This window comes from Globicephala melas, chromosome 4 (genome assembly GCF_963455315.2).
Source record: "Globicephala melas chromosome 4, mGloMel1.2, whole genome shotgun sequence".
Classification (NCBI taxonomy): Eukaryota; Metazoa; Chordata; class Mammalia; order Artiodactyla; family Delphinidae; genus Globicephala; species Globicephala melas.
In genome coordinates, this window is record NC_083317.1 from 28,531,392 (window position 1) to 28,549,820 (window position 18,429).

At 36.7% G+C, this 18,429-nt stretch overlaps 1 protein-coding gene across 3 annotated transcripts in view; it reads left to right on the forward strand.

Annotated features, from left to right (window-relative positions):
• NRIP1 (nuclear receptor interacting protein 1) overlaps positions 1-18,429 on the forward strand; it is a 190,684-nt gene that overhangs the window by 122,086 nt on the left and 50,169 nt on the right. Inside the window, exon 4 of one of the 3 annotated variants that reach the window (XR_009563681.2) lies at positions 17,470-17,631. The exons of the other annotated variants lie outside the window; for them this stretch is intronic. The gene's annotated coding sequence lies outside the window, so the exon portion shown is untranslated. Of the gene's footprint in view, positions 1-17,469; positions 17,632-18,429 lie in introns of those variants that run through there. 3 annotated transcript variants of the gene reach the window in all.

Sequence of the window (18,429 nt, forward strand, 5' to 3'; positions counted from 1 at the left end):
AATAATGTCAAGCCCTTATAGAAGAATAGCTAGAACTGAATGTTAGGTAGATTTCAACACATGTCTACCAAGTCATAACTGATTTTACAGATGTATTAGATTAGATCTACTGGGGAGCTTTCTTTTTTTATTTCACATGGGTTTCATAAAATATAATGCAGGTTATAGAGAAATTGGAACAAATAGTTTTGCTATTCACACTGTATGTATGAATGATATCTGTGCCTATTCAGCTAATTAACAGTTAAATTTACTGAAATATCAATAATTGTCTGATGATAACTTCAAAAGCACACATCTGTAAAAGAGCAACCATCTCTCAAAACTTAAACAAATTACCTTAAAGTGTGTCATAGTGTCAAAAAGACTCCAGGTACAATGTACTTAAATGAATACTATCTCTGGGTACCCCAGGGATCTTGTTTTTCTTTCAAGTCTATCCTTGCCTCACCCTCCACAGGACCCTTCATTGGACCAACTAGGGAGAGACAAGCTAGTTTTGTAAATGGCTGCATTTTATGATGGGATGCTAATAAAATTACCTGTGATCGTCCTTTTCTGAATTTCTTCTTATTGTGTCTAAATGGATTTAAGGGAAGACAAATTTCTACACATCAGGGCACATTCCTCATCTAAACAAGCATGGAATGTTTTTCAGATTAGAGTTTATACCAGAATGCATGAATCAGACATTTGCAAAATCCAGATGACTCTGCTAGAGCCCAATACTCCAGTAATGGCTGGCCTGGGAGTTTTTTAGGGCTTTTTCAAGTGCATTGTAGTGGAGCCCCTGAATAAACCTAGCTTGAAGAGAGTTGAAGGCACATGGCAGCCTGTACTGTGTAGCAGATCTAATAATCTCCTTTAGCTTCGGAGAGTTGTAAATTGTCAGAAAATTCTTGGCATTGTGACACTATGTAGCATATGTGGTAACATAATATACGAAAAGACAAATAGCTAGACAACATTTCAGCAAAGGTAGTGCATCCTTGGCAGAAAATGATTGCATTTGGCATCAACCTCAAATATACAAGAGGAAGACTGAAAGCATGATAATTTCAAATCAGTATTTTCTCTAAGATCCATTTATTCTTACATTGTGATTGAGAAGCTAAAGATCCTATTCTTCTAATACGTATTTTTAAAGTTTAAACAAGTTTTTTAAAATTTGTATTTTTCTATTGACATTTAGGATTAAAAAAAGTCTGTATCTGTTCCCCCAACAGGGCAAGAATCTTACCTCATTTTCATTTTTTTCTTCTTCATTAATGTTACCGCCTTTCATATTGAGTTTAACTGGAGTTTATTATGCTTTTGGTTTTCCACTGCCCATCGACAATTAGGTAGGCGTTCTATGAATCTGCTGCTATTCCTTTGTATATTCGGAATACATAATGCCTTTTTTGGGGGGATTCATTGTTTATTTGTTGGTGTATCTTCTCAACTAATTCTTTCAGGGATTGCTTAACTTGGTAAACCCTCAGGCTTTGATTTTCTGAATATTTGTTTATATTATCTTTTACTTTAAATACCAGTTTGGCTGAGTGAATTATAAGTTTGAAATAATTTCCCTGCTTTAATTTAGAAGATAGTAATCTCTACCTTCTAGTATTGAATTATGCTCATGAGAAGTTGTGCTGATGGCAGGCTGACATTTCAGGGGTTTTGGCTCATTTAAAGTCTAGCTTAGCACTTTTAATTTGAAGATTCATGCTTTCTTCAGGCCTGAGAAAGTTTCGGTTGCTATTTATTTGATGATATATTTCTCTGCATTTTCTCTTTTCTCTCATTCTGTAATTTCTATAATCTGGGTTTTGGAATTTCTGGATATATTCTTCATATCCGTTAACTCTACACTTACATTTTTCCTCCTTGGTCCATATGTTTTGCTTCATGTAAGAATGTCTCAGCTCAGTTTTCCAACCCATTAATGCACTACATAGTACGTATTACTGCTATTATTGCCTATCTAATGAATTTTTCATTTCTGTTTTGTTTTTATTCTAAGAGCTCTAGGGAATATATTTTCATAGACGCAATGTTCTTTCAGATCTAACTATATACTTATTCTAAATCTTTTTGTTAGCTTTATTAACTTTTTTTCTAGGGGGGTTCATTCATTTTGCTATTGCTTGGCTTTTATATTGTAGACTTTCTTAAAATGATTAGCGCTTCTTGGCTGTCTTTAGCTTTGATTTTGAGAATCACCATTCCTGTGCCTTTTGTATTTCTGTAATCTACCTCCAGTGCACAGAGGAAGCATTTGGAATGGAAGCTTGTCTTCCAAGTGTCGGAGTACCCACCCTTCCCCGAAATCGGTAGCTACCTGATCACTATAAGGCCTCTCCAACCCCAGTACTCTTCTTTAACCAGTTGTTAAAGCCCACATAGCACAAAAGAAGGAGAAAGGAAGAAATTGACTAGCCCACTGCTCCAAATGCAGGTCTCTAATTAAGATTCTTTCTAGATGTTCCAGAGTTTTCCTTTAATTCTTGGAATTACTGATACTAGGCTTAGAGATCTTCAAACCTCTTACCTCCACAGCATATGTTATAACCTCTTACCTCCTACATATGTTATAACTAATAGTTTCTTCCAGTTTTGTTTTGCTAAAGATCTGATTGTATATGCTCCTATAGCTCAGAAACTCCAAAACTTTGTGGTTCATTGATTTTATTTTTTATATTTTTAAAATTACTTTTTGTACTTTTTAAAATACTTCTTTTTTCAGCTGTCATTATCTTGTGTGATTTGGTGTGAGAGGGAGAATATAAATGTGTGCTCAGTCTATCCTACACCAGAAATCATCTTTACAAGAAGAGCTTACAAAAGTGAATTTATGTCCCCCCAGTTCAGGGGAAACACTTCAAGAGTTTATTTGGCTTTTAGCACAGGGCTTTACAAATACAGGCATGGTAAATTGTATATCACAAACTATCTTGCATTGCAAATATTTTCTTAGGTCTTATTATGAGATAATAAGGTGAAGAGAAGGTTCTTTCAATTCTTTTTTTGACCTTATACCTTGCTATTTGGGGATTATTTTTCCTAGCAGTGTTCTCATTATAATAAAATTTTCCCACAATAAATGTGAAATCTCCTTACAGTTTTTTGTAATTGGTTGATATATTAATTTTTAATGGAGTTCTCATGAGGACAAGGAGACATCCTTTGGGATCATGTGATAGTTTTATCCTTAGAGAAGATGAAGTCATTTTGAATATAGAGCATCCCTTAACTTGCTTAATGGGATCATTGACCAATAACTTTCTATCGGTGACCTGACTTGACTTCAATGCTGAGTTGTCTGAAATATATGCAAGACTGTGACATTTAATTACAACACAGTTTTCAGAAATAGCTTCATTACATGCTAGCCACTGGATCATGTACTTTTGACAGTGGATATGGGTTAATTTCAACAATGCAAACTTCTCTTTTTAAACTGCAGTTACAGACAGAGAGCACCAGAAACTCCCTGTGCTACTCTATGTGACTATTATCCTAGAGTAATAAATGAGAAGCCATTGCAGATGGTTGATGAAGTAATGCTGAATATTAACTCTATATTGATCTCCTTCCCTCTCTTCCTATCTACCTCTTTCTTGCAGCAGGTTGTAAATATCTATGTTGTGTGTCTCATGTTTTTGCATGAAAATATCATAACTTCTAAAGTTCTAGAGGTCTTTAGAAAATTTCAAATAATAAAATTATCTCTGGAGTCCGTACAGTTTTTAAAATTTGATTTGGTACTCCCATTGTTTCTTTTAATAACTCAGACTGATTTAATACTTTCTTATTTCTAAGGGGATGGACCTATAGTAGAAAAACTAGTTTAACAATTGATTATACAGTATTAAATTCAAAATTATTATTGACAAAGACAGATCAATCCAAAAAGAATATTTGATTTTCTACAACAAATCTGACTTTGACTTTCACATTCAGTTCAACCAGAACATATTGTGCTTCTCCTAAATGCATGTTAGCTCTATAATGCTAGGTCTCTGGTTAATAAACATGGGAGTGGTGATCCTTATCCTATTTTAGCAATGAGAAGAAAAAGTTTAATAAGTTCACCCAAGTCAGACAATCAGTCATTGGTAGGTCCAAGGTTAAAATTTAGGAATTCTGGCAGAAATGCAAAGAGAACTCCCCAATGACTAATAATCTAGTCACAAGGCTATCAGTCAAAAAAGAGATGGCCCATGGTTCAGAAAACTGGAGGCTGGATGAGAATTACAAAGAAATCTCCAGAGTATCACTGGTGCTAAAATTCCCAAGTACAACTGAAGAGAAATTCCTGATCCTGTTATCAAATAATTTGAAGTTAGTGGTGAACTGAATATAAACCTGCAAAAATGTCTAAACACAGCTTGATACTGGATTAGATTGACCCAGCTCACCAAATTTGCCCTCTGGCAGAAGAAGAGGCATGATTTTTCTGTGGAAAAATAATGTTTTACTTTAGTCATTACTGTTTTTCTACATACTATGTCCAAAATACAATAAAAAATTATGAGGCAGGTGATGAAAGAAGAAAACCTAATCCATGTTAAAGAGAGAAAATAGTCCATAGAAGCAAATACTAAGATGTTCCGCATGTTGGGATTATCAGAAAGAGAGTTTAGTTATGATCAATATGTGGAAAGGATGAATTACATGTGTGAATAGATGAGGAATTTTATTAGAGACATGGACATTTTTATAAAGTCTAATGAAAATGCAAGAAATGAAATATATGTTACAAGAAGTGAAGAATTCATTTAATGGGTTTATTGACAACTGGACTGAGCACAAAAAAGAATTAGTGAATTTACAGATAGGTCAGTAGAAATTATCCAGAATGAAACACACAGAGAAAAAAAAAAAAAAAAAAACAGTGAAAATAATGGAGTAGAATATCTTGAGATCAATGGGACAAAATCAAGTGATATAACATATGTGTAATTGGTGTCTAAGGAGAGGAGAGAAAGAATGGGGCAGAAGAAATGTAAGAAAAGAAAATGAACAAAAATTTTCCAAAATTGATGAAAAACATCAAAGAAGCCCAACAAATCTTAAGTGGAGTACATACAAAGAAATCTCCCATTTAGTACATTATAGACACAGTACCATAAACCAAATGTAAAAGAATACATTAAAAACAGACAAATAAAGAAGACAATGGCAAAGAGGGGAATGATGATAAGAACTCTATCACAAACAGTAAAGGCTAGAGGAAAATAGAACAACATCTTTCAAATGTTAAAAGAAAAGATTTTTCAGCCTATTATTCATATTGTGTAAAGATAGCCTTAAAAAATGAAGATGAAATAAAGACAGTTTCAGAGGGAAAAAAGGTTGAGAGTTTGTCTGTAGCATATCTGTGCCACAAAATAAGCTTAAAGAGGTTCTTTGAACTGAAGAGAAATTAAACCACATGGAAGCCAGGATCTGCAAGAAAAAACAAAGAGCAACAGAAAGAGAAAATATATAAGTAAATATTTGTATGGCTGTCAACACCTCTGTTCCACATTGACCAGAAATTTTATTTACTACAATAAGATCAGAAAAAGAAATGAGACATAAAGATTCAAAAGGAAGAAATGAATCTGTCATTAATCACAAGTGGCATAATTATGTGTGTATAAAACTCCATGGAGGGCTTCCCTGGTGGCGCAGTGGTTGAGAGTCCGCCTGCCAATGCAGGGGACACGGGTTCGTGCCCCGGTCCGGGAAGATCCCACATGCCTTGGAGTGGCTGGGCCCTTGAGCCTGTGTGTCCAGAGCCTGTGCTCCGCGATGGGAGACGCCACAACAGTAAGAGGCCTGCATACCACAAAAAAAAAAAAAAAAAAAAACTCCATGGAATCCACACATACAAAATAATAACTACTAGAACTAATAACTGACTTTAGCAAATTCTCAGATATAGGTCCAAAACTCAAAAAGCAACTATATTTTCTAATTTTTAACAATTGTAAAATGAAATTTAAAAATACCATTTAAATAACCTCAAAACCCCTTAAATATTTAGAAATAAACCTAACAAAAGATGAGCAAATTATAAAACATTACTGAAAGAAATTTTAATGTACCTAAATAAATACCATATTCATGAATTGGAAAGCTCAGTATTGTTAAGATGTCCATTTCCCCAAAATTATTTATAGATTTTATACAATTTCAATAAAAATATCAGCAAACTTTTTAAAAGAATTTACAAATCAGTCCAAAAATGCAAAGGACCTAGGATAGCCAAAGCAATATTGTTAAAGAAGAACAAAACTGAGGGGTTTACACTACTTGATTTCAGGACTTAATACAATGTCACAATAATCAAGTCAGTGTGGTATTGGCATAATAACAAACAAATAGATTGATGGAATAGAATTTTAAAAATCCAAAAATAGGTGCATACACATGAATGTGATATATACACACGTTATATGATGTATACACACATATACAGGTTATATGCACACACATATATATAAATATATAATATATACATACACAAATATACTGATATCTGACCAAAATGGCAAGTCACATTAGTGAGAAAGAGAAAGTTCTTTCTAGCATGATGCAGCAACTGGCTATCCATTAGAAAAAAATTGAACTTTGACCTTTCCTCACTCAATACACCAAAAATTATTTGGAGATGGACCATGAAAGAAAGGTGGTAGAATCTACCCCTCACCCCACCCAAATATGCCATGTTGGCAAAAGGAATATTTTGAGCTAAAGACACTTGAAAAACAGCAGGTGTAAGAAGAACACTCTGACCTCCCTTTTCTTCCTGAAAGGAAGAAATAACATTTCCATGTGAAAGATGTCCTTCTTAAACCAGGAGGAAAGAAATATTCTTATCGCCAGAGATGGGGAGTCAAGGCTGAAAGAAATCTGTACAAACAGACCTTGTTAAAATAACTCTTACCTTTCTTTAGTCTCTCTATACCTTTACTTTTCTACAATTGTCTCTCTTTGTTCAACCTATTGCATAAACACTTAGACCTAGCCGCTTCTCTGGGTCTTCATTTTTTTTATGGGGCTCCCACGTACATGTAAAAATAAAACTGTATTTTTTCTCCTGTTAATTTGCCTTATGTCAATTTAATTCTCAGAACTAGCCAGGGAGCCTAAGAGGATAAAGTTTTGCCTCCCCTACGTGAAATTAAATATACAAATTACAATAAAAAATCTTCTAGAAGAAAACAAGTAAGGATATCTTTGCCACTCTGGGGTATGCAAAGATTTATTAGACAAAATTTTAAAAATACCACTGAAAACAATGTTTTGATTCCATTAAAATTAAAAATTTCTGGAAAGAAAATGAATAGACAAGCAACAGATTGGGAAAATATTCTTATCATTTTTATTTCATGAATAACTCATACCCAGAATACATAAAGAACTTTTAAAAGTCAGCAATAAAAAGTTAAACAATCCAATTAAAAAATGGGAAAAAAGACTTGAACAGACACTTGGCAAAAGGAAATGTAGGAATGAGCCATCATCCCATACGTGAATGAGGGTGATGAACACATGATACTCAACGTCATAAGTCTTCAGGCAGATACAATTTCAGTACAATGGGATAGCATTTCACACCTACTGGAATGGCTAAAAACTGACACTACCAAATAGTGGTGAGAATGAGGAGTAACTGAAATACTCACAGATTGTTGTTGGTAGTGTAAAATGTCACAACTATTTTGGAGAATCGTTTGCCAATTTCTTAAAAGTTAAATGTTCTGTGTAACAGGAGTTCCACTCCTAGATGTTTAACCAAGTGATGTGAAAACATACGTCTACAAAAAGGCTTGTATAAGAATGATCAGAGAAAACCCGGAAGCAATCTAAGTATCTCAGGAAAATGGATGAGCAAATTCTGTTATATTCAATGAAAGTATTAGTCAGCAAGAAAGAGGAATGAGCATTATATACAATGAAATATTAGCAAGAAAGAGGAATGAGCAAGTGATATATGCAACAACATGAATGCATCTCAAAAACATAATATTGAGCAAAAGAAGCCAGATATAAGATGCATATGGTAAGTTGCTTCAAGGATAGGCAAAAATAATGGATGGCAATAGAATTTAGTTCAGTGGGGTTTGACTGGAAAGGAGTATGAGGAAAATGTCTGAGGTGATTGAAATGTTTTATCTATGGCTTGGGTGGTGTTCCATTGGAGTATATACCACTTGCCAAAACTCATACGAGTGAACACTTAAAATGTGCATATTATACTTTAATTTTAAAATTACATAATTTTCACAAAGTAAAAGAAAAACAACAACAATTTCAGGCATCATGACTCCTTATGAACTGTCTTTTTTAAACACTTGGTTTTCCTCTAATAAGTGTGTTTTCAAGCCAATACTATGAAGAACGTAGGATTTGCTCAGAGTATCTGTGGTGGAAAGAAAAGGTTAGGTCGGCACCACCTGTTTCTGGCACTCTTCAGACTAGACACCAGGCTGCCTGCTGGCTTATTCCAGCTTTTCTGAACACAGGGAGAGCGGCAATAATACCCGTGAGCCTCATGCTTGCAAGATGGACACCATATGTTTTCACTGTCGTTTCGGAGCTGTTCTCATCTATCTCTTTCTTCTGCCCTTTTAGCATCTGAGGTCTGGTGACCCTGAGAAATTTAATATAAGAAGCCACCATGAATGAAATGGTAATTTTTAAAATCTAACACAAAAGGAAGACTTATATACGTGAACGTTTATTCTCTTTAGTTATCCAATAGCTGTTACTTATCAAATTATCACTAAAACTTTCAAACTGTGTCTTAAAATGAATATCCATGCTTTTTATGGATAGCTGTGAAAACTGTTTAAGAACTCCTGCACAGATTATTCAAAGATATCTTTTACACATGATAGGAATTCTTAATAAAATATATTGAGTGTCAGAGAAATAGCAACATGGGGCAGAATTTTCAGAAAAAAAAAAAAAAAAGAAACAGATTAGTACTTAAAGAAGACACTCAAATAACAAAATAGCATTTTTAAGGTGGGATTGTGATGGGCTATTGAGCTGGGTCTTTGGTTGTTTAAACTGACCAGATTAGGATTTAATCACAAAATAATTTATGTAGAACCTGAGATTTCAGGCTATAGCTGCTAAATATGAAATGTGCCTTCTTGCCTCCCTCGGGTTCCATTTGTGGGATTTCAGAAGAATTTATCGACAAAGCTCTGTGCTTTTGGCCACAGGCATCTGTTTATAGTGTCTTGTCCTGGAGATATTTGAGGTGCCTGGAGGAAGAGGGTGAAAAGTCTTGTGGGTGAAGGATGATATTGGTAAGGATGGACAGAAGGTGGAGTACAATATTTGCACACTGGTTCTGGGGGTTTGGGCAAGTTTTAGAATTTAATTCTAAGTGCAAGCCCAAAGAAACATAATTCTATTGGCTACGTTATTTTTTCTTTTTGCCAAATTGCCCCTTATTTGTGGAGCTAATCTCTTCTCAGCCACTAAAAATAATTACTTGCCTTTTGAACCACACACCGTAGTACTAAGGCAATGTAATTTACTTATGAGGAAAAGAACCCGTATGTAGTTTTAACGCTGTATTTGATGCCTACAATTTTAGAATCTCTGAAAAGTGGAAAGCAATTCGTGTGAGTTTTTCAATCTACTGCCATCTTTTGTGTGGGAAATCTGCCTCCCCCAAAGCCTCAGGAAATAGTTTCTCTCTCCTACTTCATACATAGAAATGACTTCTGTTCTTCATTTATTTTATTGTTTTATCCAATCTCGTACTCTCTCTCTAGCTCCTACTTTTTTCTTCAGCCCACTCTAACTTTCAGCTTTTTGATGTGTGTGACTATAACTATTTATATGTTCAGTTTGGGATCAGTGTGTTCTTAGGTGGTTACAAAATGTGCTGCACCCAAGAATAATTAGTTTTAAAAAAAAAAGGGATGCCACGTGAAAGTAAGTATTATTTGGAAAAGAAGTATTAAGACTTGGAGAAGCGATTTCCATGCGTCATTTGCAAATGAGATGCGATTGGGATTCAGATGGCACAGAGTGAACACCTTAAGCAAGTCGGGGTGTGGAGAGCAAAACATCTTAAGTGTTGCTGTGCTTCTCCAGCTCGGTGTGATCCACCGACCTCTCATAGCTAGCTTTGGAAGCTGCTGGAATGCAAAAGCCGCATAGCTTGCGCTCACACGCACGTTCTGTATTCCCATATTTCTAACCTTTGGTAAAGCAGCATTCTCCTCTTGCCATCTTCTCAGAAACTTGGAATTTGTCAGGGGTCACAAATGTGGATGACCCTGGTGATGTTAGGCCAGTTTCCCCCTCCCCAGGCTCTGCAAACTTTCACATAGTTCACTGTGACCTTGATGATCCTTGGAAAGTTCTACTTATTAAAACATCAAGAGTAGAATAACTGGTTTTGTACTTGCAAAGCCGGAGTGAGTTTATCTGCACTTTGTCACTCAGTCTGATTATCATCTTTATTATTCAGGTATTTGCGAGCATGAAGTGTGTATGGAGGGGAGTTTTTTAGCTGGTTGATGATTTCTGCTTGCTTATCTGGTTGCCAAGGAAATTGGAAAGCCACTCTGGGCTCCTTTATTCACTTTTCATCAGAGTTTGTTTATTATTCAAGGTTTGCTTTGTTCCTGAGTTAGTTTTATGTTCCATAAAGCCTGATACTACTCAGAGTGAAATTTGAAGTTCATCTTTTTTGTTGCTTGCCTAATAAAATCCCAGGGCTAGGCAAGAATAGACCCGGAACTTCTGTGAGCATAACATACAGAATCAGGCTTGTTCTCACAGTATTCGAAGTCTCATTAGGTGCTCACTTGGTTGTCTCACACCTATGTTTCCCGCAAATGCCATCTGACTGGTGATACTTCAGAAACCTCAAAGGAGTGCTCTCAAATATAATGAGCTTTGCTTGCTTTGGCCCGGCCTATAATAATCTAAAGGTATTTCAGGTATTACTTCACCGATGGTAATTCTGACCCATATACTCTACAGCAACTTTTGTGGCCATGAAATGCTGCACATATATGAGATGATATCCTTTATAATGCAGATATTCGAGATGATATTCTTTCATATCAAAATTTTGATTGTCTATAATCAGTACATTTTTCTTGTGAACACTTTAGGTAACTATGAGAGCACAGGTTCACAGTTTAAAAAGAACATCAGGATGTAGGAACGTAGTTGATAAGAATTTATATTACATGGATTAGGGTATATTACCTTGGCCTTAAACTACTTGTAGTAAAACGCTAAGCGAACGTGGATGGTAAGTGACATGATGTGAACCCCCTTCTGTAACTTATTGTCAGAAACTTACTCTAAATATCCACATGGTTACTCTAAAGCAATGGTTCTCAACTCAGGAGACGAAGGAGGGAAGATTTTGTCCCCCAGAGAGCACTGAGCCATGTCTGGAATCATTTTTGGCTGTCACAGTTGGGGGCAGGGATGCTAATGGCATCTGGTGGGCAAAGGCTGGGGATATCGTTGAACATCTTACAGTGCCTAACACAGCACCAACCCCACCCCCAGCAATGACTTATCCAGTCCCAAACACCAATAATTTTGAAGTAAAGCAACCCTGCTTGAGAGACTACATCTCAGAGAAATGATGTCCCTTGGAAAAATAAGTAAATTAAATACAAGTATGAAAGAAGGAAAACTTAGCTCATAAATCCACCACCTTATTGCAGCCATGTCTATATCTGTGTTAGCCTTTGACCCCTAACCTCACTGCAGATTTTCACTGTATTACAATTGTAGTACTCTTGCCACTTTTGACATTGGTAAGGCTTGACTTTCGAAACATGTATTCTATAGTTCAGAAAACAAGTTAAATAGCCAGGAGAGACAGAAGACGCAAGCTTGAGCATGGCAGAGTTGAAAGACAGTAGAATGTACCTCTTAGGGCCTCTCTAGGCTTTAGGATTTATGGCCCACATTCTATAACCTAATATCATATTGAATAATTATTTTAGAAGCTGCAAAACACCAGAGTCAGCAGTCTTTGCCACTGAGCACAGTGGAAGGGAGAAACATTTTGCCTGAAGAAGTTTGGCTGAGTTGATATAAGTTAAGGGTTAGTAGAATGGTTTTATATCAAATTCAAGTTCTAAAATTTAAACCAAAACATTATTTTACTGCATTTTGTATCAAAAATTTCCCATACAGATCACAGGAAAAAAATGCACAAATATTAACAGTTACAACTGAATAGCATGGGAGTGGTTATAAAATAATATTTTCAAAAGGAGAAAATCCTTAATAAAATAATATGATACCATAAACGTTAGTAAAATTCCTGTCAGAGCATCTTGCAGAGTGGGTCCTTACATAGATGGAAAGAATTAGCTACAAGAACTCTCATATTTTGGTGTATCTTTTTAGAAGTGTATGTTTGAGTTAGTTGCAAGTATTTTGCTTTAGTTATTAATGGTGGATTGAACTACATCTGGAGCAACATTTTTTTTTTCTTGCTAAATGTAAATAATCCTGTAGACATTTTGTTTTCATTATGTAATGAAACACACATACACATGTGTATGTATGTTTTTCAGGAGCAGAATTCAGGATGTTACTAATTTTGAAAGTGAGGGCAAAAAAATCATCTCAAAAAAAACCCTTGAAAGTATGATGTGTAACAAAATTAATAGCTCGCGAAATTAAGTATATCCCAAAGGATACATCCACAGAACTTTTCCAGTATTCACCTTACCTCGTTATGATATTGCCCAATTTAATTGCCTTTCCTGATTTACTTCTGACTTACTCTTTTGGTTATTTCTAAATCAAATTTATACTCAGAAGATGAACATACATTACCATTTGAACATTCAAAAAAATGTGGCACAGAAAATGAAAGCCATCTTCAAAAAGAAACTCTAAAAAATGTTTGGAGCAATGGCGACCTTATTAGAATAAGTGTGCAGTCTCCCAAATGGATACTTTAAGAGCTACACATATACTTGGATGTGTAAATTCTGATGGTTTTTTTTTTTTTTTTTTTGCGGTACGCGGGCCTCTCACTGCTGTGGCCTCTCCCGTTGCGGAGCACAGGCTCCGGGCGCGCAGGCTCAGCGGCCATGGCTCACGGGCGCGGCCACTCCGCGGCATGTGGGATCTTCCCGGACCGGGGCACGAACCCGTGTCCCCTGCATCGGCAGGCGGACTCTCAACCACTGCGCCACCAGAGAAGCCCTCTGATGGTTTTTTATATCATGCTAGTTTATGTCTTATAATTTTCCTAGTAGTGCATTTCTTCCTTGGGAATGTTTATAGACCAAAGGCTGCTTGTTACCCCACCAGCCAGCATGCTTGCACACGCACGTACACACACACACACATACAAAGAGATACACACACACACACACACGGAATTTAGAAACGACACTTTCTGTTTTGTAACTAGGTCAACACAATATTGTGAAATATCCATAGGTATTGACTCTGAAAAAGGGGATGGCACGGATTCAGACTCCGTGCAAGTAACAGAGCCTGACGATCCAGTTTATGTTTAAGATGTCAATCATATCTCTATTTAATTGAGCAGAACTTTGCATCTGAAAATAATATGTAAGTCTCACATCTCTAGCATGATGAAAAGTAGGATGGACTCAGAAGATTTTATATTTAGAGATTTGTCTCTATTTTGAAAATAATAATCTAAATATTTTCCAAGAGCCTAATTTAAAAACTGTTTTCTTCTTTGCTGTGATAATTAAGGATTTATAAAGCGTACATACTATATTCTAAATTTAGTTTTTCTTAATTAGGGAGTTGTCATTTTCCAGTACATACTCTTCCTTTTTTGTTTTTCCTTTTAGGCTATTGTAACTGTCCTTCATTCAGGTATCTACTTCCCTTTTTTTCTCTGTTTTAGCTCCCACTTGGCAAGCCTTCAGCTGGGTGACCCTTTTGTCCTGGGTCACTCCTGAGTCATCTCACTATTTGGTAGCACACCTGAAATCAGTGGGCCAACTCAACGCTTCTGTTGGAAGCTCATTTTTTTCCACTTCCAAGTTCCTTGTACTGTATATCCCATGCATAATTCCAGATGACATAAAATCACACTGGTAAAACAGATTACATCTTGTCACAGTTATAAACCACTTCGGGCCATCTCTTTAATGTATAACACCTATTAATTCTCTCAGTGGAGTTCACCGCTGGTGTTTATTCTACCGTTTTTCTCTCTTTTTTCTATCCATGCCTCTTCCATCTGTTTGACAAGACGTAAAATCTTTCTGTTTGCCATTATTTCCTGTGAACAATAGCACATGTCATTTTACGTAGCCAGCACAAAGTTTTACCCCTAGTTCAGCACATTTCCATTCAATTATTTTGGCAAGCTAGAAGGAACCATGGTGCTCGTCTTCCTGAAAATACAAAAGACTAAGGTATAAAGGTGACTCTGCATCTCATCTTTATTAACTATTGCAGTCTGGTGTTCCACAGGGGCAAATGTAGATGTAGACTGTGGTCTTTTCTAAGCCTAAACTGAGAACAGCTTTTTGGATTCAGCAACCCTCCCAGGCATATATTTGCATGTCTGATTTGCATTTGGAGAAAGGAGGAGAGAGGAGGAAGTTTCGTGTCTGAAGACATGAGAGGGCTTTGGGAGATGAAAATGAAGAAAATGTAGAGGATAATATGGCATCTGTTTCCTTGATGGGGTGGGGGCAATGGATAGTTCTGTGAATATTTCTAATCCCTAAAGGAATTGGAAATATTTTCTAAGGAGGAAAGATAGTGCCAGGATGACACCCCAGTGCTGTGTAACATTGGGAACACCAGCAGCTGTGCTGGATAAAGTCATATTCTTCTTAAGGGTCAGTGACCTCAGATAGGCAGGCACCCTGATGCCCCATGGACCTGGCAAAAAGCCAGGAGAGTCTGAACGAGCACAATCAGCTGGCTTTTCAACACTCAAGACACTGGAAAGTGCCAGAATTTCTTGCGTGGTAGGAAAACTCTTCTGGGCCTAAGACTATAAGCAGGTAGAAGAGAGAAACCTGTAACTTTTTTTTTTTTTTTTTTTTTTTGGAGTACGCGGGCGTTTCACTGTTGTGGCCTCTCCCATTGAGGAGCACAGGCTCCGGACGTGCAGGCTCAGTGGTCATGGCTCACGGGCACAGCCAATCCGCAGCATGTGGGATCTTCCCGGACCAGGACACGAACCTGTGTCCCCTGCATCGGCAGGCGGACTCTCAACCACTGCGCCACCAGGGAAGCCCAAACCTGTAACTTTGTATGCAGATATTAATGCACCTTCATTCCGGTTGCAGACTGAAGTCTGAGAACATTGGGGTTTGATAAATAAAGAAAGAGGAAGAGAATGTTGGGTTCATTACATGGGTGGAAAAAAAAAAACCTGGAAATCTGTCAAAATGCAAATATTTACTATAAGGGAAGATGCTTTTCAAAATCTCCTTTCTGCACTTCCAGTGACATATGGTTTGAAGCCAGAAACATGCGGTACGTCCATTAGTCACAGCTTGGAATTAGATTTGAAATTCCAGATACAATACTTTTTCATACTTCAAAATTTTTCAATTTTTCTTTTATAACTTTTATAAATTTGCTTTTTTCTACGTCAAATCTGATGTGCAAGATGGAAAATTTTAGATGTGATTTGGATTCTGTGCATATAAATAGCTACCCTTTTGATTATAGCATGAATACCTCAATCTATTCTTCCTTTGGGGGGTTTGTTTGCAGTCTTATGGCTCGAGTCCTAGCAGGAAACCTAATAACCTACTTTTCAAGCTGTTTTGCTAAATCTTAGTAGAATAAGTATTCCAAGAACAAGACTATTAGCTTTCTATCTCCTATACGTGTTGAGGTCACCAAAAGATCAAGTACATTTCACTTCCTTTTAGCATGTGCTTCTCTTAAGCATCACTGGTCATAGGTCACACTCTCAGAGGTCTTTGGTTATCACCCAGACACTCTGGGTGTAAGAAAGGACTCAAGGATCTATCTCCTCATTGAGCATGTAACCTGGCATCTCTTCTTAATGAGGCCTCTGGGAGCAAAGTACAGAAAGTCGCTGGCAGCAGGGTTAGGGAGGCTCCTTCCGCACCTGCCTTATCCTGATAGGTCCCGTTCCACGTACTTTGGGGATGAAGGTTTGGGTGTTCTATTGCAAACAGCTTCAGATCACCTAGATCATTCAAATGACCAAGATGTGCAAATTAAACAAACAAAACAAAACAAAAACACCCAACAGCCAAACACATATCAGGGGTTAACTTTCAAACAGTGATACCCCAAGCTGCTTTAACAAAGCACTTAAAAAAAAAAACTGGATAGAATATTCTGTTCAAACTTGTCCTTGCATTGTAGACATGAACAACTGGATAATGAATTCTTCTTCGTTTTTTTTTTTGCCAAATTATTTTCTTTTCTTTTTTTTTAAAATTTTATAAATTTATTTGTTTATTTTTGGCTGATTAGGTCTTTGCTGCTGCACGTGGGCTTTCTTTAGTTGTGGCGAGGGGGGGCTACTCTTCGTTGTGGTATGCGGGCTTCTCATTGTGGTGGCTTCTCTTGCTGCGGAGCATGGGCTCTAGGCATGCGGCTTCAGTAGTTGTGGCACACAGGCTCAGTAGTTGTGGCTTGCGGGCTCTAGAGCGTAGGCTCAGCAGTTGTGGCGCACAGGATTAGTTGCTCTGCGGCATGTGGGATCTTCCCGGACCAGGGCTCGAACCCATGTCGCCTGCATTGGCAGGTGGATTCTTAACCACTGCGCCACCAGGGAAGCCCTGGATAATGAATTCTTTTTAGAACTTTTCCAGTGGTCCTTGGGCCTTGTATAAATGCTAAATTTGCTAAGTTCACACAAAAGCTCTATAAGACTGATGAAATATTTTGTTTTAATAAACATATCTGCTGCTAGCCTGAAGCATTCTCTTCAAGGTTATGGATAGTATTCTTGTATGCTTAATTTGGTTTATAACAATTTAAATTTTTTGAATTTAAACATTTGAACAGAATAGAGACTCACAGGAACAATAAATTCACCTTTTCTCTTGGAATTGCTGTGAAATATTAAGAAAGAAAGTGAACTCTCTTAGCATAACCAAATAGTTAAAAAGACTTTAAGAAAGAACTTCTAAGCCAATATTTATATTATCTAAAGTTAGGGAAAGACAATATTAGCAAATTACAATGGGAAAAAAGAATAAATTACCAAAAGTTAAGTGTTTAAATTGGGCTCCTTTAATCATAAGGAATAGAAACTGACCCAAAGTAGTTTAATTCAAATAAGGGAAAGAGGTCTTCCTGTAATCCAGATAAAACGGAAGCTGCAGGACTGAGTCAGCCCTTCTCTCCAAACAGAGTCCACCTCTCTCAAGCTGTCTCTCTTTCAAGGACCATGTTTTTCTGGACTTTGCCTTTTAATCTGCTTTTATTCTAGTTCTCTCTCATTTCTACTGGCTTCTTTTGCTTATTTTTCCACAGGGCCTCAGATGGCTGCCCTGGCCTTGATCTCGCATGGCCTCAGGCTCCAATGCAACAGCCTATTGATCACAACCCTTTGAGTCTCTTAGAATGAATTCCTAACAGGAAGAATCTGATTGGTCAGGCCACATGAGTCACTGCAATATGAGCCTCCAAGACCACCAATACTGTGAAGAGGTCAATTGGATTTTTTACCTTTCCATCTTTTCTATACAAGGTTGATACAGTTTCTGTCATGTGCACGGAGATGGAGAGGTAGGAAAAATTGAAATGTCATTTGCGGAAACATCAACCAAGTGCTGGACGTCATCCTCCAGGACTCTAAACAGGATTCACTCCTAAAAGCATTCATTCATTCATTCATTCGTTTACTCATTCATTCAAGCTTCCAGTGACCTATCAAGTATTTATTGCATGTCTAATATATGCTGGATAATGTGCTAGGTGCTGGAATTATCTCTCTAGGCCATCTAGAATTTGTTCTATACAATTTAATACTTAAGATAATATAAGGAAGTATATGATTATGTTTCCTGATTACTAGATGTATCCCTGTAACTAGATTGTTTGTTTCTCATGAGCATGGGCTATCATAATTTCTATTCTACACAAAATGGGTGTACATTCAATAAATAGGAAATGTTCTTGCGCTGGCTCTTTATCCATCCTGCTTTTAAGATTAAAACCTTGGGAAAGGTAGAGTTTAAATATTACTAAAAATAAAGTCTGATTATAGTTGCTGCAAGTAATGTCTCTTCTTTCTCTTCATACCACCGCTTCATCTTTCTAGAAAAATTTTGTCTTTCCCTTGTTCTGAAGTCTAAAATGAAGTGTACGATTTAAGTAAGGATAATGTTGTGTTCTACCTGGAATCTGACCCTGAAAATCATATGAAATTTTGATTGACTTCAGAAGAATTTACTCCGGTCCTGGAAAAATTATCATAACTTTTTGTACCAC